Consider the following 21,967-nt stretch of genomic DNA (forward strand, 5'->3'; position numbering starts at 1 on the left):
GGTGTCTCACTATATTAAAAGCCAAACGTCAGATTTCGAAGCAGCCAACACGCTTGACCAAAAATAATTGCACCCTATGTGGTGTCATAATAAGCTCAGATAAACTTAGATCAAAAACTTAAAGAGAAGAAAGCATCTCACTTTCCCTTCAACATCAATTTGTCTTCCTTTGTCTGATTCCTTTTTATTTCTTTACGAATCGGCGCTACCTTGTGCATCAAACAACCCAACATTCATGTATTTCCTTTCTAATCATGAGCATCTAAACCCAAAGTTTATTTCTATCCACCCTAAGTAAAAAATAAGTAGGACGCGAAACTAATCCCGAACTTTGAAAATATAACTCATTGACTTCTCGTCATCTACTGTAGTGACGAGTGGGAGTCCGTGAGTAATGGTGGGCGCTAGGGTTTGTCCACTGATCAGCCGGGAAGTATTTATTTTTTTTACAGTGGGCTATTGAGTTGGAGGAGGATTTATGTCATGGCTATATTTTGTACATGACATGTAACGTTTGGAGATCCTACTCATACCGTGAAAGGAAACAAGTGTGGAGGCAGGCAGGCACGGAATGACGTCCTCCCTGAGCACTTCATGGCTGCTCAGTGCTTATACAAGAACATCCCTTAACGTCTTCATATCAATATTGACGTATGTCCCAAACGTACGTACTACACAAACTCAACAATGAAACTGAGTGTGATTTATGACAGCCAACCTAAGTTGGACTTGTACTGATTTAAAAAAACAAAGAATAAACATTATTGAGACAGGCACTTATCATAAGGTGATCTTAGAAGAAAAAATCTGGAATAGAATATGGAGATTACTATTTTATATATTATATTTTTTTTATATATTAGAGACACTATTTGATTTGGCACATCATTCATTTACCATATTTTCATGACTATAAGGTGCACTTAAAAGTCTTAAATTTTCTCCAAAATAGACAGTGCCTTATAATACAGTGCGCCTTATATATGGAAAAAATGTCATTCATTGAGGGTGCGCCTTATAATGCGGTGCGCCTTATAGTCGTGAAAATACGGTAGTTATGCCTGACAGTCCTTTCACTGAACCTGTCTCAAAACCCATGTTAATTCTTTTTAAAACAACTGCAGCCCAATGGCCAGTTTTTATTGGATAGCAACCAAAATGATGAAAAATATCATGATTTTTTTTTAAAACAACTGCAAATCACTGGCCAGTTTTTATCGGATGGCAAGCAAAATTACAAAAAATATCATAAAATTTTGCACACACAAGATACTCGAGTTTAACCTACATTCTTTTGCACTTCTTAAGATTTAACACTAGATAGAGCTAGTCACTTAAACAGTGCACCTTCATTAGCATTTATTTTCATTCATTAACCATCTGGCGCCTAGCCCAGCTAACAACAAGCTGAATGAAATTTAAGTGAGACTGATACTATGTTTGGATAACGGGTTTATCATCGAAAAATGAAACAAAAATGTACAAAATATGCCACTAACTCCATCACTTTCTAGAGATGCCTAAAAATGGACAAAAACTAGATGGACAGACCAATACTAGTTACCTATAATAGACACATTACCTCTATTGACAAAAGAGGTCACAAAATTGAAGTAAAACATGGGTAATCAATGGAAATCAAGAATGATAAAACGTATAGATTCCTGGATAATTCCCTGAGAGAAATCAAGTAAAACAAAAACAAATGAGGAATGACGCAGGAGTGGTACGATTACGCTTGGACGGGATTAAAGAGGGCACTAGGACCAGGGGCAGACTAGTCGCACTGCGACCATAGACCCTTACCGAGAAGGAACTCCCTCCCCTCACTCTCTGGTGCTTTCTCTCTCCTCTCTCTTTTTCTCTCTCACTCTCTCTCTCCATCCTCCCCCTTATTGGATGTGAGCATTTTTCCGAGTGCATTCATTTGCCGCCTCCTCTCTCCGAGCATCAGCGTGGCCGCACAAGGAGCAGCGCTTTTTGGGGATGGCCAAGGATTAGACACCGGGCGCCCTTTGCCTAATAAAGTCATCACCAGGAGGAGGAGGAGGCTAGGGGGGGATGACTCTTGGGAATCGTAGCCCCCCTCAACCTCCTTGCCTTTATTCCCATCTAAATATTCCATCTAAAAGCTCCTCGTGCACCTGTCATTCTCCGTCTTTTTAGGTCTTCGGACTCCATTCCGTTCTCCTTTTGGGATTATTTGGGGCTATTTGGCTGACCTGGCTTCCCCAATCTACTCATCTATCATTTTTATGGAACCTCGTCATTTACCCCTGACTCGGAGTTGTCATGTCCAAGGAAGACTCAACCCTTCACTGACGAACTGACTCGGTCGGGGAAGGAGCTGTCCAGAGATTTTTTGTTTAAAAATTCTATTCTTTTTTGGGGAATTAAAGTTAAAAGGTAGGCCAGCTTTGCTACTAAATTTCCCAAACCACTTAAAGTTTGCGCATTGTTGCTGTGAATGGAATTAAAAAGAAAATGGTCAGCCGTAAATTATAAGGTGAATTACGGGGATTAGTTTTCGCATTGTATGTAGAGGAGGGGGGTACTCCTGTCTCTTTTGGAATGTGCTTCCTATTTGTCTCGCAGCTTTACCGTGGAGACACCGAAGAAGCCATCTGCAGTGCAGGCACACACATATACACAACCACACAACTACACAGATACGCAAACACAGGAATGGGATTTAGATAAAGGTGTAAAGGAAGAACCTGCTGTCCACTTAAGACTATAAAATCCTCCATTACGAAGAATAATTATACAGTGCAATGGCAGCATTAATGTAGCAGATATACTGGAAGACTTTTAATTTTGTCTGGTTACCCAACAACTTCCCTTGATGCATAGTCGCAGTGTTATTGGGGTTGGGGTGTAATTGATTCAATGTATTGGTGCGCACGCACCACTGCACAGCGTTCCTTCAACTTGCATCTATAGGTAGCTTGTCAGATTCTATGTTTTACATCATCCCAATCCTATTTGATAAGACTGCTCATATATTGTAGTGGTGACATAGTAAATTTAGATGATGCAGGATTCTAAATTGCTGTTTTTATTTTAGGGGATGAGTTAGAACAATTTGTAGGTTATTTTTAAACTGAAAGGTGAAAGAGAAGTGGTAGGAAGGTCCTTTATTTTAAGATGTGAATGTTTTTTTTAATATATATATAGAAAAAGGACTCTAAGGGGTTCATTGATTGTGACAAATATAAAATACAGGGGTACTACGGAGTACTCAGTTCTCTACAGGGCAATAACAGGTATAGCAGTAGTACTTTTATGGAGGATTTCTTCTTTTTTATATAAATCAATAGTCCAAGTAGACACTTAGTTGTCTTTATTGGGGTTTTTGTAATTGGCTATGGGGTGTCAGCAGAAGGAGGTTTTTGTGCTAATGGCCTTTACTTTTGCATTTGTTGGACTTGTATGGTGTACCTAAAGAGTCCAGTATGGCTAGGTGGGACATTTTAAATACTCAATTTAATCCAAGACTTAAAATGTAGGCTGTTGTAGTTGTAGTGTCAAAAATAGTTTTGGTAATGGTCCTTATTTCAGTAACTTTCATTGCAATCGGTGTACAATTCAATGGGAAGGAGTACTATTACTACGGGAGGTAGTAGAAATTGTGGTGACTATTTCACTACTACTCCTAGTTCATGATGGCCCTCAAGGAGTTAAAACACTTTGAAATGTAAACGGCCTTAGAGACCACAACTGCTCTTTGCCTCCCTCCACATTGCTGTACAGTGTACACAATACATGCAGTACTAAGTAAGTGTACAGTGAAGTGACCCCAAGGGTGGGCCATTGCAGGTGTTTATGACTATTTACCATTAGGTGAAGACTACTATTGTTCTGATTCTGTATTTGTGCGAATCTGACTATGCATCAAGGAATCTTTTTTAAAGATATTGGTCTTTTTATGCATCATAAAAAAATGTTGCATTGGAACAGTAAATAAAGATATTCAGTATAAAGTATATATTTACTGTCTCTTTTTCTACTGAATCCAGAAAATGTATTTGTGAAACAGTCTGGCAATGCCACATCTGTGATTAGATGACATCAGCCGGACTGCGTGTTGTAAAAAAACCTACAGCAGTGACGTTTACGAGAAGTGCTTATCGTTCGTTCTGTTTGAATTCACAGCCGTCCCAACTTTATTCTGACAGTGATATTGTTCATATGAAATTCTAAGGTTGAGTTCTGAATTGGAGACGTCCCTCATGCTTGCAAGCATATACACTTTGTAGTTACCCTTTATTAGTGACATGTATGGCTTCACTTTATCAAATGGGAAGGAGAGAAGGAGAGTGGAGCTGTCCGTGGTCCTGAGCAGTTTCTTTCTTACTCATATCTTTAGTTGGTTAGGACAATGTGCAGTCATTCATTTAAAATATTTTTAAAAAATGTCAGATTCCTTTGGGACTATCACTATAGTCTCCTGTGGTTAACCTGCATGAAATTACATTTTTAAGACCAAGGGCAAAATGAGTGTGTGACCTGATTTAAGTTTGTCATTTTTCATCTGATTGGAATCAAATTTTAAAGTCAAACTGCACTTAAAATGATCATATTTGAAATCGATAATGCCCTGACATTATAGTGCACCTGAAAATATCAATCAACTTTCCACACAACAACTAAACCACCAAATCAGACCAGAAAAACTCAAATAGTTTTAGCCAGTTAAGGATAATCCGCCATTTTCAGAGCCAAGCAAATATTCCCAATCAAAATAGGCCAAATGACAATGTATGCATTTTCGACGCAAATTGTCTTGCAAAACGGCATCGAGGTCAAACAAAATAACGCAAGGTCATCTCCACAAATAATTAAACCGCATTCTAATACTCCATCGGAGATGCATTCTCGTCATACACTGTTTTGTTTTCGTGTTGACATTTTTGCATTTGGGCCAACTGTGTTATCTTTTAATATTGCACAACACTGACATTCTCTCCACCCGATGTCACCATGTGCATTATGCTAATATCATTCATAAATATTTCATACAAGCAGTCTTAATTATGACATCAATTCCCAGTAAAGCCCTAGTGGCACGCCTTTGCCCTGTGCCTTGCTGAAGCTTTGCCACGCAAGCAAGTGTAGCCTTTGCGGTAAAAGGCAACATTGTGTATGCGTTAAACTATTGGAATGCATTTGCAGGCCTGACAACGGCATCACAACCAAATTGAAGTTGCTTGTCCATTAATCATTTCTAAATGGTTTACAAAACATGGCTTACGGGCCCTTTACAGTCCATCTTTGTAAAAAATCAAGTCTGGGGTTCTTCTTGTGCCAGTGTGGGTTTTCTCCGGGTAAGACTATAAGGCGCACTTAAGTCTTACATTTTCTCCAAAATAGACAGTGCGCCTTATAATCCAGTGCGCCTTATATATGGGGGGGGGAAACAGAAAAACGAAAAACCACCGCTGTCGGATATTAAAAAAACAAACGCCTGAACTGAAACAATACTGTTAAATATGCAGATGCCATCTTAGTTTACAACATCTTCCATCATATAGCTCCTCCCTCACTGCAAGATTTTATACAAAAAAAAACAAAACATCAACAATGGCTGGCTCTAGAGGTGACTGTAAAGTAGTGAGTGCTTCATACCTGGAAGTCAAAAACAATTGCCGTATTTTCATGACTATAAGGCGCACTTAAAAATCTCAAATTTTCTCCAAAATAGACAGTGCGCCTTATAATACAGTGCACCTTGTAGTCGTGAAAATACGGTACTTCAAATTGTCCACAAAAAACGTTGATCATGTGTAGTGGGTATCCAGGAATAGAGGGGAAAAAACTACATTGATCTAAGGGCGCATTTTTCGACATTAGCTATGCAAAATATTTGAGATATTTAGTGAAAGGAGAATTCCACTTTCATGGAGTTGCGGTGCGGGCCCCCTCCCCACCACTCATGTTGATTGAATTAGACAGCGCTGCCGCGTTGCCACTTGAAGGCGATCCCGTGGAGAAACGTATCGACGGAGCAGGTGGACGGCGAACGCAAGCGCTTGCGTGGCCGCAGGCAGACAGCCGGTTATGGTGGCAAAAGAAAGAGGGAAACACGCTCGGGGAGAGTCCCGCTGATCACACGGCAGATTGGGAGCCCTTCGAGCCAACGTCTGTCGCTCCACATCTCGGGGGTGCGAGCGAGAGAGAATGGGCGGAGCTAACCCAGATCGAGACAATTTGTGTCAACAAAATGATAAGTTGACTTGAATCATTTCAACTTCAAGATCCAAGTCTATTCTTCGCTAAATGCTGACATACTTGAAATAATACTGACATGATATATCATGAAATGTAGTAGAAATTTGACTATAAATGTTCATCTTATAATATTGTCGTACTATAATTATAGTTATAAACTATGGTCTTTTTATACAGTACAGTTTATCAGGTGGTTGTGGATAATTTAGCGCTTAATCCTGATCAAAATGTGCTGGTTAGGTTCTCAATAATAATATTAATTATATACGTATATATGCAATATTGGCAACTCTCCTGAACTCATACAAAAATAATACTCCAGTTCACATGCCTATTTAGTCATAAACAGCCTAGGAGTTGCTCACCAAATACTTTTATCACAACTATTTGAACTTATTTTTGCAGTGAGCCTATGGATAATGTATCAACACCTACACTTTTATGGTAAAAAGGTTCCACATCTACACTTTTCCACTTGAACATCAAAATGCAGGAAGCTATACACTTAGGGCATCAAGTAACCTTAAAATGCAAGCAAAGCCTTGACTTTGTTGGAATGCCGATCAGATGAGTCACGCCCCGGCAAATAAAACACAAAAATGCGCTGGCCGTTCTCAAAGCCGCCTGCTTTGACGCGGACCCCCGAGAGGCGGCTGGTGGGCCGAGCTCCCACTGTGGCAGATTGATATTTGTAATTTAAGGGAAGCTGTCACGCGGCATCCTCCAGATGGAGAGTGCCGCAGAGGCGGCAGCGTCCATTTAACACGCTTTGTTTAGAAATAATCATTTAGATGCGGAAGCAGAGGATTTTTCATTTCCAGGCGTGGCGGTTTTAAGGGTTCAAACCACTCAATTATTGAGGAATGGGTGTGCAGTCACATGACCGTAAAACAAAAGCCAATGCCGTCTGGGAATGAAAAAGAAGACACTGGTGCATCTTGGTTGGACCTTGTCAGTGATTTGTGTGCCTGCTGCAGCAATGCTAAGCTAGTCATATGTACCGTATTTTCACGACTATAAGGCGCACCCTCAATGAATGACATTTTTCCATATATAAGGCGCACTGTATTATAAGGCGCACTTTCTATTTAGGAGAAAATTTAAGACTTTTAAGTGCGCCTTATAGTGGTGAAAATAGGGTAATTGCTATTGACTTCCAGGTATGAAGCACTCACTACTTTACAGTCACCTATAGAGCCAGCCATTGTTGATGTTTTGGATTTTTTTGTATAAGATCTTGCAGTGGGGGAGGAGCTATATGATGGAAGATGTTGTAAACTAAGATGGCATCTGCATATTTAACAGTATTGTTTCAGTTCAGGCGTTTGTGTTTTTTTAATATCCGACAGTGGTGTTTTTTTCGTTTTTGGTTTTCTGTTTTTCCATATATAAGGCACACTGGATTATAAGGCATACTGTCTATTTTGGAGAAAAGTTAAGACTTTTAAGTGCGCCTTATAGTCGTGAAAATACGGTAAATAGATAGGACACAAAGGTAAAGAAAGTCATTTCCAAACTGCACCTTTCGGGGTTTAAGAAACAGAGATTTTCCAAAAAATCACTAAGAATTGCTTTTTCAAGCAAGGAAGAAAAGGATTCTAAAATTATTAAATTCCGACGGGAAAAAAAATGGAACTGACACTATACAATCCAAATTCCAATGGATTTAATCGGCTCGTTAGTCTGCAGTTAAAAAGGAGTGATTACACTTTGGTGAGCCATTTCACCAAGTTCACTGACCTGAATCATGACTCCGACGTAATGGAATTGCCATTCCATATTTTTGGCTAAGAGTCATATACGATGATGAAATTATCCAAAAATATTTGAACCATAAGGAAATAAAAAACTAAAATCCCTCTTCCCACGGTTCAAATGATTCTATTAAATGCACAGTCAATGCAATTAAAACCTAAGTAACATGAACTGTCTCCTATGTATAAGTTAATCGCCTTGAAAGATGAAATCAATACAATCCTTTTTCCCCATTGAGGGTGCTTCAGGATATTAGTTAGCCAGTGGATGCCTAGATACATAGCAACTGTCCCTAGCTATCAATAGCAGTCCACTCTACATTGACTGGAGACCAACTGAAGTGTCCAGCAGGTTGTAAGAAGAAAAAAAAACATGGGGAAAGGCCAGGCAACTACAACCGTGAATCATTCCTTTCCCATAGTTATACACTATGATGTATTAGTACTTTGGTTAAGGTCTACCCAGGTTAAGGCGAAGATCACGGCAACACTTTAGTCAAGGTTTGCCAAAGGGGCCTTGAGGACTTACTGCCATTACTCGGTGATGTATGAGAACAGAGTGAATATAAGGACATTTAAAGAGTAGCTTGTATAGTTTGATGTTTTCTACGTCTACTTTAAAGTAGAAGTTCTTGGTAAATGTATATGTAATTTTTATATGTTTCTGGGTTGAGGTAGGAGATTGAAATGAATGAAGTGACAATTAATAAGATAGAAAGTTGGACTGTGAAATGGTGAGGGATTACTGTATTTTTGTTTATTTCTGCTGTTGTCATGTTTTACATCAATAAAGAACAAGTAAATCATGCAAAACTAGACTATGCCTCCACTGAGTTTTTCAAATGAGCTTGAAAGTTAAATATAGAACAAACTTTATCTCATGAATTCATTAGAAGTTCATTTCAGTTCTTTTCATTTCTGTACCCTGCGCATGGGAATAAAAACTCAAATAAAATATTCATCCCTTGTTTCATAGTTATGTCGAATGCTAGACCAAATGTTTCCCAGTCACAGCGAAAAAAAATACATAGCCCTCTAGTTCCAATACTTGTAGATGTGGTTATCATTCATTCTATTCCCATACCGCTTATCCTTACAAGATTTGGAGAGGGTGCTGGAGCCTATTCCAGCCAACTCTGGGCAGCAAACAGGAATACCCTCATAACTCGGGGTGATTCAGAGTGTAGGACTTATACAGATACAATATCATTAAGAACTGCAAAATAGTCTAGAAACTGCATTTACTAGAGTTCATACATCGAATACATAACATAGCAAACCTGCAGAAAGGTTGCAAGAACTCAATCATCTTATTTTCCTTGCTAGAACAAGCAAACACAATCAGTCTTTGGGGGAAACTGTCAGTCTAAACCAATGTTTGTATCTATTTAAAGTTATAATTTCATCGCTGGTACAGAATTGGCATGGAGAGCGACTCATGTTTCTTTGAAATGGCGCTTAGGAAAATCTCTTAGCTTGCAGTTGCTGGTGGAATAAGATTTGCTCGTAGCGGTGAAATATTAAGATTCGGTCTGTCGGCAGACTGCAACATAGACAAGTAGAGACGAGGGACTCCATTTTTCGGTTTGGATCTTTGAAAAACGACTGAAAATGGCTTTGATGGACTCAGTTCTCAAGCTGTGAAGTCCGAAAAAGCCAAACAACAAGCGAGCCGTGCGAAATCTAGCAAAGACGCAATCGGAGGCGACGGGAGGCAAGAGAGGGCTCACTGCTGTTTGTGGACATTTAATTTTGTCATCTGCAGAGCTATGTGATATGTTGCAATGAGTCTCCAGGGGTGCACAGGCCTGCAATAAATGTGCTGCGTGCTGAATAGCCATCTTTGATGTTGAAGAAAGGATACCAGCTATTAGTTCGCCTATTCTGTAATGAGCAGGCACAGAGTTGGAAACGCCTCTAGTCTTTTAATCGAGTTTCTCCAAACACATTCTCTGTCCTCTTCTCAGCCTGTCCTGTTCAACTTTGTTACTGTGTGTACATATTGTGTACTTGGTTAATTGCCCTATACACAAGAATGGCTAGCGATTGTTGGACAACCAATCATGGGACCTTCAACGAGCACCCAGAGGTCGGCAAGATCTCCTGATGATCTGTCACTGTTATCTCGGGCTCCCTTTTGCTTTTTGTAGGCTTTTGCTTAGGTCAGCATGGGTTCTTTGTACTTCCATGAAGTAATCACTGCCCGAGGGGTTGAAAATGTGTGATTAACATGCACCAGTACTTTGCTGGACCAAATAATTGTTGAAGACATAGATTGGTCAATACATAAAACCATAAGAATATTATATATATTTGAAAATTACACTCTCGAAGCCCCAGATTGGGTGAAATGATGTATAAACAATCCTTGGATAAGAAGTCCACGTGAGAGAGGACCAGATGATTGTTTATGACCTCGAGCACTTTAGGAATAATAGGAAGAATGATTTAACAGAGAAATGAATTACTACACATATATGTATAATAGTAATACAGAATAAACCCAACACTTTGTTACAGTAGTCCAGACTCAAGACAGTCCATGAACCAACATAAAAAGTTCACACAAAAAATCCTGGCAATGGTGGTTTGATTTACAGTAGCCGAAAAGTACTATAGGAATGAAACACTACATTATTGGACTTGATCTAGTGGTCAAATCCGATACTCCAAAAGTAGCTGTACCGGGGTCACCAATACAGATGCTAAGTATCAGATTGGGACATCACAAAATTACTACGTATTAGCCCTTCCAAGGCATCTCCTGTGCATTTCCCTGATGCTAATGAGCTGTTACATTGCGCGTCATTGTCAAAAGGTCAGCGGCATGTACTGTGTGTATATGTTAATCCCACATATGCTCTGTCTGTAGCGTAGCTGTGACAAACAGGGACTGGTCAGTCATGTTCTTGGCCTTAGCGGTGATCTGGCAACTATCCTTCTCTTCCTCCTGCATGCTCACAGCTCGGGGCTAAACAATCTGCCGTGGCAGAATGTCAGATAAGGATTGCTTCAGTTTACAGAATTCATGACGGAAAAATAGCAGCACCTTGCAATTTGCTACACAACAGGCACTAAAACATGTGACCGGCGTGGGTATTCCGACTTGGGGGGAGCGTGTACACTGTTCAAAAGCATTGTGTAATAGGAAATCAATCAGAGAGGACTATACAAATGTATTTTTTCTCTTTGTGGGTCCAGCATGAGTGCTTTGACTCACAAACTGCGCAAATACAAAAAGTAGACCGGCTACAATCAGAAACCCTTCACAAAATTCGTGAGTGTATGACAATTTCATTTATATGGAGAAAAAAACAATCGTTTCCTTCCATTTGAAGGACTGAATTATATGAACTTTGATTTCTATACTTGAGTTACATTGAGAAGACGAAAAATTTAACTCTGTTGTCAACATAGCTGATAGAAATGACTCTCAATACCACTTATCCTTGTCAGGCTTGCGGGGGTCTATCCCACCCGACTAAGTGCTAGGCAAACTACACCATAAACTGGTCGCCAGTCAGTGGTAAAGCACAGAGAGAGACAACGATTTCCACTTACAATCACACACCGCCACAGAGTGGAAATAGATTCCACGCTGCCCAAACCAAACTCAGGCAAATAAAGCACTCACTATACTATCAGTGACTTGGTTGTGACTGCCGCACGCAAAATCTTGATTTTTGTTAATGATCTCCAGATTGAAAACTAGGAAATAATCTATACATTGTCAAGTTGTATTGCATTGAATTGTTGTGATCCTCTAAAGTAATTTGTAGATAAAAAGATAAAGACTGAAGTGGTGGCTAAATGGTGATAATCAACAGTACAATACTACTCTTGTAATAATATTTATATCTTTCAAGATAAATCCACAATAAACATCGCCACTTTAGCTAGTTTTTTCGTTAAAGAAGTCTTTTAAAAAGCGGAAAAGGTACTTTAAAAACTTTTTTGATATACTGTGAACTTCAACCGGCCTTACTCGGGTAAAAGTGATTTTTTTTTCTTGGCATAAACATTACCTTTGCAATTAAATAAATTTATGAATGACATCTGTTCACTGTGCTTTAGTTTCATGGTTATTTTAAGGAGAGAAGTAAAAACTTTTTTTTAATTAATGTGTCTCACAAATGAAATACTTTACGGGTTCTTAGGTTAATAATTGGTTTGGAAAAATTTAGTTTTATTGAGTTTTTTTTAAGATTTTGCAATTAATCTATGTAAATGGCATTCTACTTGAATGATTGGTTTATAAAATGTACTGTCATTACATTAGCAATTAAATTTGATTTTTTTTTTGGACAAAAATATCGCACAAGGACAAAAAAATTCTCAGGCAATTCTTCGCCTACTAAAATTTGTAGTTTTGACAGTCTTACTCTCTGATTTTCCCAAAAAGTGTCAACGCCGCACCTGAATTTTCAAGTCAAATGATCAGTTGAGCAAGTTGAGCTCACTAAGGAACATTTCTGGAACGCTCCCACTGGGAAAGACGCGTCGAGGCTAGATCAAACTCACCACACAGCTGGATCTCGACACAGTTGTCCCCGCTGGGATGCCAACATAATGTCACCCGACATTCCTTCTTTTGCTCTCGGCAGAATTCTGGGGGCCACCAGAGGTTTTTTTTCTTTCTTTTTATCTTGTAAACAACAAACTGTGCCAAATTTGTTTCTTAGGGAGGAACAGTGTTACTGCTGACCGAAATAAATGCAGCAAGGGAAGAAGTGAATGTTGTACTGTCAAATCTGAATGCCCCAATTTGAAGTTTAACCAGTATTTGCATTAGACCTCATTTCAGCTTCTTTTGAATTGTGCTTTTTCCTTTAGATTTTTTAAAATTCTGAACATATAAAAGCAATCAGACAAGTAAGATCACACTCTGAAAGTAACAGACTTTTCTCTGAATATGTACACTGTCCTAGTGGTTGTAAATCTTGGCCGGTAATTACGAGAAAGACAGACATTTGTGCTCTTTTTGGTTCCTAGTTTCTACTTTTGTTCTATTTCTATTGGTGTAAATAGGTATGTCACCTATAGTTAGCATCAAACTATGTTTTTTGTACTTGGATATGATTTTTTTTGACCATTCCTACTCCTTTTATTTTTAAGATAGTGCAATGATGTAGTTCACTGCATTAGCTTCTCACACTGTCTGCTATAGTCTTGAAATCTTGTGTTCTATTTACATGAAAATCATGGTTGACTGGAGTGAATATTTTCAAGCATTGTTGTTCTCAACGGGAAAAACACACAGCATAACAACCGACAGGTCTCCCATCTGCCTTGCAGTTATGAGCTTTGGGGTTGGAATTTCAACTTCAATCTGCCTGTTTTGAGTTTCCAGGTGTTGATGTTTGGTGTACCAGCTTGCTTCCCGATTTCTCCCAAAACCCTAATTAATACTTTGAATTAATTCAATTCTAAATTGTTTATAATCATTAATGAGAATGGTAGTATGTCAGTGTGTCCTGTGACAGGTTATTACCAGCCAATCAGGATATGGCATGCTTCCTACCCAAAGAACTCCTGCAAAAAACACTTAAACTACACTCATAGTCACACATATACACACAGGGCAATGGAAGACTTTCCAATCTCACTCACACATAAAATATGTATAATAAAATCAAGCTCGATTCATTCATTGTGGCCATTTATGCTATAGCGAAGGGTAAGAAGCAATAATAGAAGTTTCCACTCTCTGGAATCTCGCTTATCTTTTGTAACCTTTTCTCAGCTCTCCATCTCCCTGGCCACCTTGTCCTCCTCTTGCACGCCTTTTCCTTTCAATTTCTTCTACGTCTATCTATTCCCAGGCTGCCCCTAGCCGAGCGCAGAATCGATTTTTTTTAACAGTCAAAGCTCCAGAGACCCAAGAAGGGGTGACCATTATTGGCGTCGTTTAAGCTCCATTGACATGCGGATGTCATGTCCAGAGAACAGCGTGGGTTCTGGCCATGGACATGTCGGCGTGCATGCTCATTCTACGCCACTTGAAAAGAGCTCAGGCCAACATTTCATGCCTTTAGGGACCTTTGTCAAAGTTCGAACTGTAAGCTTCCTCCATAGAAAGAAATATCTAGCAAATGTGTGCCATTTTTCTTCTCACTGACTCACCTTCTAAAAAAATGCTGTACATATACTTACGACATAAGACAACAGATACACCCCAGAGGGTAAAACCTGGGAATTACATCCCTATTAACTACAACACAATTAGAGTGACAAAAAAACTCAGTGATATGACAATTACAACTTTTAAATGAATGCAAATAGACTGAATGAATAATTTCAGTGGACAATAATGGCTAGAGATTTACAGAGAAAAAGATATATGATGAGAATTGTATCTAAACACACACATAAACATTATTGCTTTCCCAGGTTAACAATGTTAACAATTTTACAAGTTTGCAATGGATTTGTGTATTTCTGTGTTCCTCCACGGTGGTCTGCCAAACCTTGGCTTCGCTGGCCATCAAAGAAAGAAGCATTGACTACAAGCCAGTCATCCTGAAGACGGCTGACAATGAGCCACATAGCAGAGAGCAAGTCAACTAGCCTGCGGGGAAATGCCTCGCTTGCTTCTCTCCTCATTCCCGTCAATGTGTCTGCATGACACAACAACCTCCTGCCGTAACTTAAGCCAATTCTGCAAAAAAGGGGCTTTCTCTGGTATTGACCACATAGTGGTGAAAGTCTCCATAGGAAAAAATATATCTGTACAGGCAGAATGTTTGAATTGTTGGCCCTATTTACTCCTACTTCTCTTAATGCTGTATAGCATATTTTCTTAGTAAATTTCATTGACTTTTGGAGCATTTCTGGTCTATTCCTATTGATTTAGGGGCACTTTCTTGGTAACGAATTTGGGCCAAGGGCCTTTCTGGTCACTTTCTTGTTAACTAATCTGGGCCAGGGGCCTTTCTGGTCACTTTCTTGGTAACTAATCTGGGCCAAGGGCCTTTTCTGGTCACTTTCTTGGTAACTAATCTGGGCCAAGGAGCCTTACTAGTCACTTTCTTGTTAACTCATTTGGACCGTCACTGACAGCACCATTTTGGCTGAAAAAGTGAGAACTAGCGCTGAACCTTTGTCAGTTCTTTTCCACTCTGAAAGATTCCTGAATGCTTGAAAAAGGTACTACGGAGTGTACTGTCGGACAGAAGAAAAACAGAGCACCGAAAATTCAAAGCCATTCACGACAGTGCGGTAATTAATCTCACTCAACGAGCCACAGAGAGAGCAGTGCATGATGGGACGGCGGCAGGGCATAAGCTCAGTACGCCTTGCTTGTTGGCGCCAACCTCCAATGGACAGCCTCTGGAGAGGGACAGGGTCTGCCCGTGGTCAAAGGCGTTTAACAAACATCTGCTGCTTGGCTCGACCCAGTTCATCATTCATCGCCAGCCGTGATTTACATTGCCACGGAATGAAAACTCTCCGGGGGCAAATTGCATTTCAAAATACAAAGCCTGTAGCGAGACTGTTATCCAGTCTAAACATGCATCGCTTTCATGTGCTAACTCACAAACGTATGGCAACTAAATGAATTGGCCCAGCGAGACTCTAATTTGAACACAAAGTAGAACTTGGACTCAATCAAGAAAACAATACTAAATAATTGTGGTATTATAGTACAGCTGTTATTGGACACCTGACTGACTGTTTTATAGGTTTTTGTTAAATATGAAAGACAACATAATGTAGAGGGAGACCCAAAAAGACCCCAAAAAATCCATTTTTTAACAAATGTCTCAAACAATTGAGGAACTGAAAATTGCCATCACAGCAAAAATAAGACCAATCCCGAAAGAGGAGTGTCTAAAAGTGATTGACAATTTGGTACACATCTTGGGAAAGCCATAAATGGACTAAAAATTGACAGAAATAGCTGAAACTCTGGTGAATAGTCTTCCATAAATTGAATAATGTATGGTTGTAATTTGAAATAAATTGCTTTTTAATCAAAGTCATAATAGACATTTTCATGGGTACGCATCTTTTTGGGTCACCCTGTACCTCAACAGTTTGATCTGAATCAACAACTTCAGAAATTTAGTGATTCAAGTGGAAAGCCTACCGTATTTTCACGACTATAATGCGCACCGCATTATAAGGCGCACCCTCAATGAATGACATTTTCCCATATATAAGGCGCACTGGATTATAAGGCCCACTGTCTGTCTATTATGGAGAAAATTTCAGACTTTTAAGTGCGCCTTATAGTCATGAAAATACAGTACTTCATGCAAATCTGGCGACATCCTTCACTGTACTGTATCGTGTCTAATGATAATTCACTACTAACCTTTTCCATTTCATATTGATTGGACGTCGATCAACGTCAGCCTCACTAAAACGACATCGTTTACCACTACTCCCACCCCCAATCCAAATAGATTGAACTTGAATTCCCATCAATGACAACAAATGACATAGCTAGTCATTTACTTGTGCTTTGTCAGGAAGAAATATGATGTTGAGTCAGCCTGCCGTGCAATTTTGTCACATAAAAGTGAACAGTAGACATTGCACACTTTATTGATACTAAATTGAATATAATAAAGAAAAAAATGCTGGTGTCATTTCATCAGCATCAGCTTGACTGCTTTAAATAATTCTTCATTCTCCTTAATTGCTTTGCTTGACTCCAGTGACTGCACGGCATTATTGAATTAAATATCAATTCATGTGTCTCTGGTTGCGTCGCTTCAAAGGTTTCTCTGAACAGTAGAGAATCGCATAGCATATCAATAATGTAGCGTCGACGGGCCTGTGTGCTGCATATGCATCTCTCGTATACAGTAGAGACGTACATTCTCATCCCGTGACGCCAACTCTATGATCTCATAGTATTTCTCCACCTGCCCAGTTCTCATTTAACATTCCGCAGTTATCCCGCATGAATTATTGATCAAGAGGTACTACCGGCCTTGAAGTACAGAGTACGCGTGTGGGAGAAACTTTTAATTTCTTTCATTTACAGCTTTGTGCTGAGAGCAATGCCCTTTGTGCTCATTTCTATAACCGTACAAATGTTCTTGCTAAAGTATTTGTTTTATTGAGCCTTCTATTGCGATAATAAATAGATTCTGCTATTATTTATTCATGGTGCTCTCTGTTTAAAATGCTTTTTCCACGTGGTACAAAATTAATACCCTCTATGCTCACGGGGGCTAAAATGCAGAATTCTGGATTTTTACATCTATACTGAAAAAACAAACTAGTGTGATGTACTTGATAAAATCGTATTTGCACTTACCTTTATTAGGGAATTTTGCACTTACCTTTATCATGGAATTTTTACAGTTGCAATAATAATTACATTTTACTTTATGCTATCAAGTAAATCTCATCTATTCTCATCTCATTTCATCTCATCTCATTTTAGCTCATCTCATTTCATCTCATTTCATCTCATTTCATCTCATTTCATCTCATTTCATCTCATTTCATCTCATTTCATCTCATTTCATCTAATTTCATCTTATCTCATGCAATAATAATTACATTCTACTTTATGCCATCAAGTAATTCTCATCTATTCTCATCTATTCTCATCTATTCTCATCTATTCTCATCTATTCTCATCTATTCTCATCTATTCTCATCTATTCTCATCTATTCTCATCTATTCTCATCTACTCTCATCTACTCTCATCTACTCTCATCTACTCTCATCTCATCTCATTTCATACAATAATAATTACATTTTACTTTATGCCATCAAGTAAATTTGACTTACCAATGAACTCTTGAGAGGAAGAATGAATGTGTCCACCATAGTTGCTCCGACATCCCAACATTTTTCTGATTGACCAACAAATAGGCAATACTTGCTGCCTTCAGAATAGATTCATTCACTTCACTTTCAGCCAGTACAACAAATATTTTCAAGATGTGCTGACTGATATCGCAGATTGTGCACCCCTGCAAGAAAAAGACAAAGATTCTATTAAAAATAAATAAAAATACACATTTAGGAATGTTTACTTACTGGTATAAAAGCTTTACCTGGCAGTCTTAAAAAAAGTTTCTTTTTTCTCACCTGGGAAGATTATTTGAGTGCAGAGAACCATTTCACATCTTATTTCAATCCCTTTGAAATGTTTTTCCATCTTATTTCAATACCTTCGAACTGTCAACTGAATGAGAAAACAAATTATTTCAAAACATGGGCACTAAAGTGCTCAAAAATACTGCCTCTCAATATTTGGTGAAATACATAAAAGATATACTTTACATCAAGTATTCACTCCAACCGTTTTGAATGTTTAAATGAGCATTTTTTTGCAGAACAAGGTCATGGGTGACCTTTAACCTGAAAAGATATTATTTTCAATAAAAACGACTGTACTCTTATTCAAAAAAAGAGAAAATAGGGCATAAGTCATAACACTACATCACATAGAGACAAATATTCGATTAGTGAAGTTTATTTAGTCTAAAAGAGGTCATATCTGCCTCAAATCAAGTTAAAATTTTTAGCTGTTTGGACTCAACTAACTATATCAACTCTTGCTGGGGAACACTAACTAAACCTAAAGACCTTGACCCAATATGTACATTACATCCTAACAGAGATTATTATCCATATATATGTTCCTACCACTAATATTCTAGATAGTTTTATAGTACAAATACAGATTAATGTATTACAAACAAATTAGCACATGTAGAAAAACTCACCTGAAAACACAATTATTCGAACAAACTTTCTTCTTATTGCCTCGTTATGGACTGCAGTTGTCTCCACTACTTTCTCACTTATAATAAAATGTAAATGGATCATTTTTAATAATAGATTTAAAAGTTATTTTACACTGCGTAGGTGGAAACTACTGGAAATGTTTGTAATGAATGAATGGGCGTGGTCGATCAAGAGATGACACTGAATGCACCGTGTTAGATTCAAGTGCATCACGAAAATTTAACCTTTAGAAATTATTGTCTGGTAAACATTCTTTTAGAAATAAATTTTCTGAAAAATTACGCAGGGTTACACATTATTCATTTTTGAGTGCACAGATGGAGATGTAAAATTCTGGTAATTCATTTTCAACTTAGTACTTTGCCTAAAATTGGTAGGATAGTCAAACATTCTTGAAAATGTATTAATATACAACATCCCATATCTATTTATTGAGCTAAATTTAATTAATTTGAATGGTTATCCAGCTTGTGCTGTTTTGCACATTAGCCTGACATTTTTTTAGGTTTTTGGGCTCTGGCCTTGAGGCTTATATGTTCTCCCATGCTTCAATTATTTTACTTAGAATTCCTTGGCTTTCTTATAAATTCCCAAAACATCCACGTTCATCTTCAAAGACCCTAAAATTCTCTTAAAGTCAACTATGATACATTCTTGTTAACCCACAAACCTAAAGATGACAAGCCATGCAGAAAACAGCTGACCTTTGTGAAATTTTAATGCTGCTACCTTGAGACCTTTTTATCTCAACAACTTCATGTCCTCCAAATGTCTTTTTTAATATTTGCAGCATGTGCATTGATCTAAATGGCAATTTGAAGAACTTCAGCTGTTTATTCATCATTTATAAGCCAAATCCTATTGCCAACTTTTCCCAAACTCATGCCTGCGACAACTTACAGTAATTCCATCTCTCCTTAATTACCGTCAGTACATCTGCACGCAGATGGGGAGTGCAGATGTGCGCCATGCTCGCTACACGACACCCCGCCGCTAGCGCGTTGGCTCGACAACGGCGAGCAAGCTCCTTTCCTAGGAGGCGCCGAGAGCAGGTGTGTTTGAGGATGTGCACAAGGCATTCAGTGAGACACCGGCAGTGGCCATGCATGAAGCGTGCCCACTTCATCACATCATCGCTCAAGTCTGCCTTTAGCTTTTTTCTTGGATTAGATTGGATTGGATAACCTTATTCATCCCATATTTAGGAAATTTCTTTGTCACAGTAGCAAGAGGGTGAGAACATAGACACAGAAAAAGACATTTTAGATATAAATACATAGTTAATAAGTAAGTTAATAAATAAATACATGAATAAGGGTTCATCAATAAGCGTGTTGCTGAAATATATACATATATATACATATACATACTCATATGTATATATAAGCACATATATACATGCACATAGATGTACATGCATACATATAGGTAGGTCCTAACACTCCATTGGTTTTGTTAAAGAACCTGACAGCTGCAATGAGGGTGCAGCAGTCTATTGCTGAAAGAGCTTTGGAGGGACTCCACAGATTCATGCAAGGGGTGGGAGGTGCTGCCCAAGGGAAAAAAATGTCAATGTGACATTTTATGTACTCATCTTAGGGCAAATAATATATTTATAAATAGTCTAAAGGCAAAAACAAGTGGTGGAAGTTGGGGCATTTTGAGGCATGGTAGGCATGGCGGCATTTTGGCTCAGAAAATAATGGGGGGTGTTTCAAACTGGGGAGATTGGAAAATGTTGTGTCTACAGTTGACTTAAAAAAAAGGATATTTTTTTTTAACTTTGGATGAAGTCCCTACAAGCACAATTCGGAATCTGAATATTTGAGTTAATTTATAGCGATAATATACGCATGGATGCAGTTGTTGGCCAGTATAAAGCAATGGTAGTCAATTCCCAAGCACAAAACCACAATATTCTGTTAGGTTTGCAAAAGGTAACCGAATATGTCATCACGTAACTGGATGGGTCGCCAAAGGGTGAAAAAACAAAACAAAATAGGCAAAACCACACACAAAAGCAGACAATAATACAAGTGTAACCTTCTCCAAAATACAAAAAATCTGCCTTGCGGGGCTAATTATAGAACTAGTTTATCCACTGCCTCCTAATTGGGAATTCAACTGAATAAGAGGCCATCATTCATTTCAATTCATGTCTAATCAAACATAAGAAAAACACTCAGGAGAGGCATTATATCTTTTTTGGAGAACTTCTTACCACTGTCTTAGCTCACTGGTCCAATCAACATCGTTTTATTATGCCATTTGCATACATGGATCAAATTTTCCTCAATGAGCCATAAGGGTAGCCACAAGTATCGGTAATCAGTCAGGCAAAATGGCTGCTCAATGGGATGTAACTCAAGATTCAGACATGACAACATCAAGTAGATATTCCCCTAAAAACAATGACAGTTTTTCAGTGCTAGGGTCGTATGAGCATCATTACATTTTTTTATAGTTTCTATTGGGTTTATTCTCGGATTGTTTTTGAGTTCCGACCTTATTGTCAATAAGGAATATTTGATATTTGATTATTGTTGCAGTTGTTTTTTGCTTATGTAATTGGATCAAATCGATAACCTTGCAATTGTTTTGATTTGAGGACTTAAATGGACAAGAGAAATTGCCGCTTTCCAGAATAATTTGTGACGAGAACAAAGTCAGGATTGATTCTCCTTGCAAGATAACAGTATAGATGTTGTTTGTTAATATTGTTTCATAATTACCGTATTTTCACGACTATAAGGCGCACCACATTATAAGGCGCACCCTCAATGAATGACATTTTTTCCATATATAAGGCGCACTGTATTATAAGGCGCACTGTCTATTTCGGAGAAAATGTAAGACTTTTAAGTGCGCCTTATAGTCGTGAAAACACGGTATATTAAAGTATAATGATTAATGAACCTAACACTTTCTTTATTAAGTCGTGGAATTCTTCCTTTTTAACCAATGGTGATCAAATTTTTTTCTGTTGTAGCTATCGTTTTTTGATAATGTGACTAAAGAATCTCCCGAATTTTCCATGCTTTTGAGACCCTCACAAAGCCTTTCAGTGTGTGTACGTTAAGATGTTAGGGGTGGGTGACGTGTCATGGCTGGCAGGACCCGAATCCCACTGTGCCCGCTATGCCAAGACAAGGCCGGGTCCCGTACGACATTCTTTCTTTTCAATGGAACCGCAGGCTTCCAGTCTTAGGCTCCGGTGGAGTGAATCAAAGTCTAATTGGCATATTTCCCATGTTGGACAGCT

General features: G+C 38.5%; 1 protein-coding gene across 4 annotated transcripts in view; it reads left to right on the top strand.

Annotated features, from left to right (window-relative positions):
• The first annotated feature begins 1,898 nt into the window (after positions 1-1,898).
• Positions 1,899-21,967, top strand: part of il1rapl1a (interleukin 1 receptor accessory protein-like 1a) — a 139,565-nt gene continuing 119,496 nt past the window's right edge. For 2 of the 4 annotated variants that reach the window (XM_077727589.1, XM_077727591.1), the window contains exon 1: positions 1,899-2,406. The gene's annotated coding sequence lies outside the window, so the exon portion shown is untranslated. The remainder of the gene's footprint in view (positions 2,407-21,967) is intronic. The other 2 variants (XM_077727588.1, XM_077727590.1) reach the window with 1 other exon arrangement.

Source organism: Stigmatopora nigra, chromosome 11 (assembly GCF_051989575.1).
Source record: "Stigmatopora nigra isolate UIUO_SnigA chromosome 11, RoL_Snig_1.1, whole genome shotgun sequence".
NCBI classification, from domain to species: Eukaryota; Metazoa; Chordata; class Actinopteri; order Syngnathiformes; family Syngnathidae; genus Stigmatopora; species Stigmatopora nigra.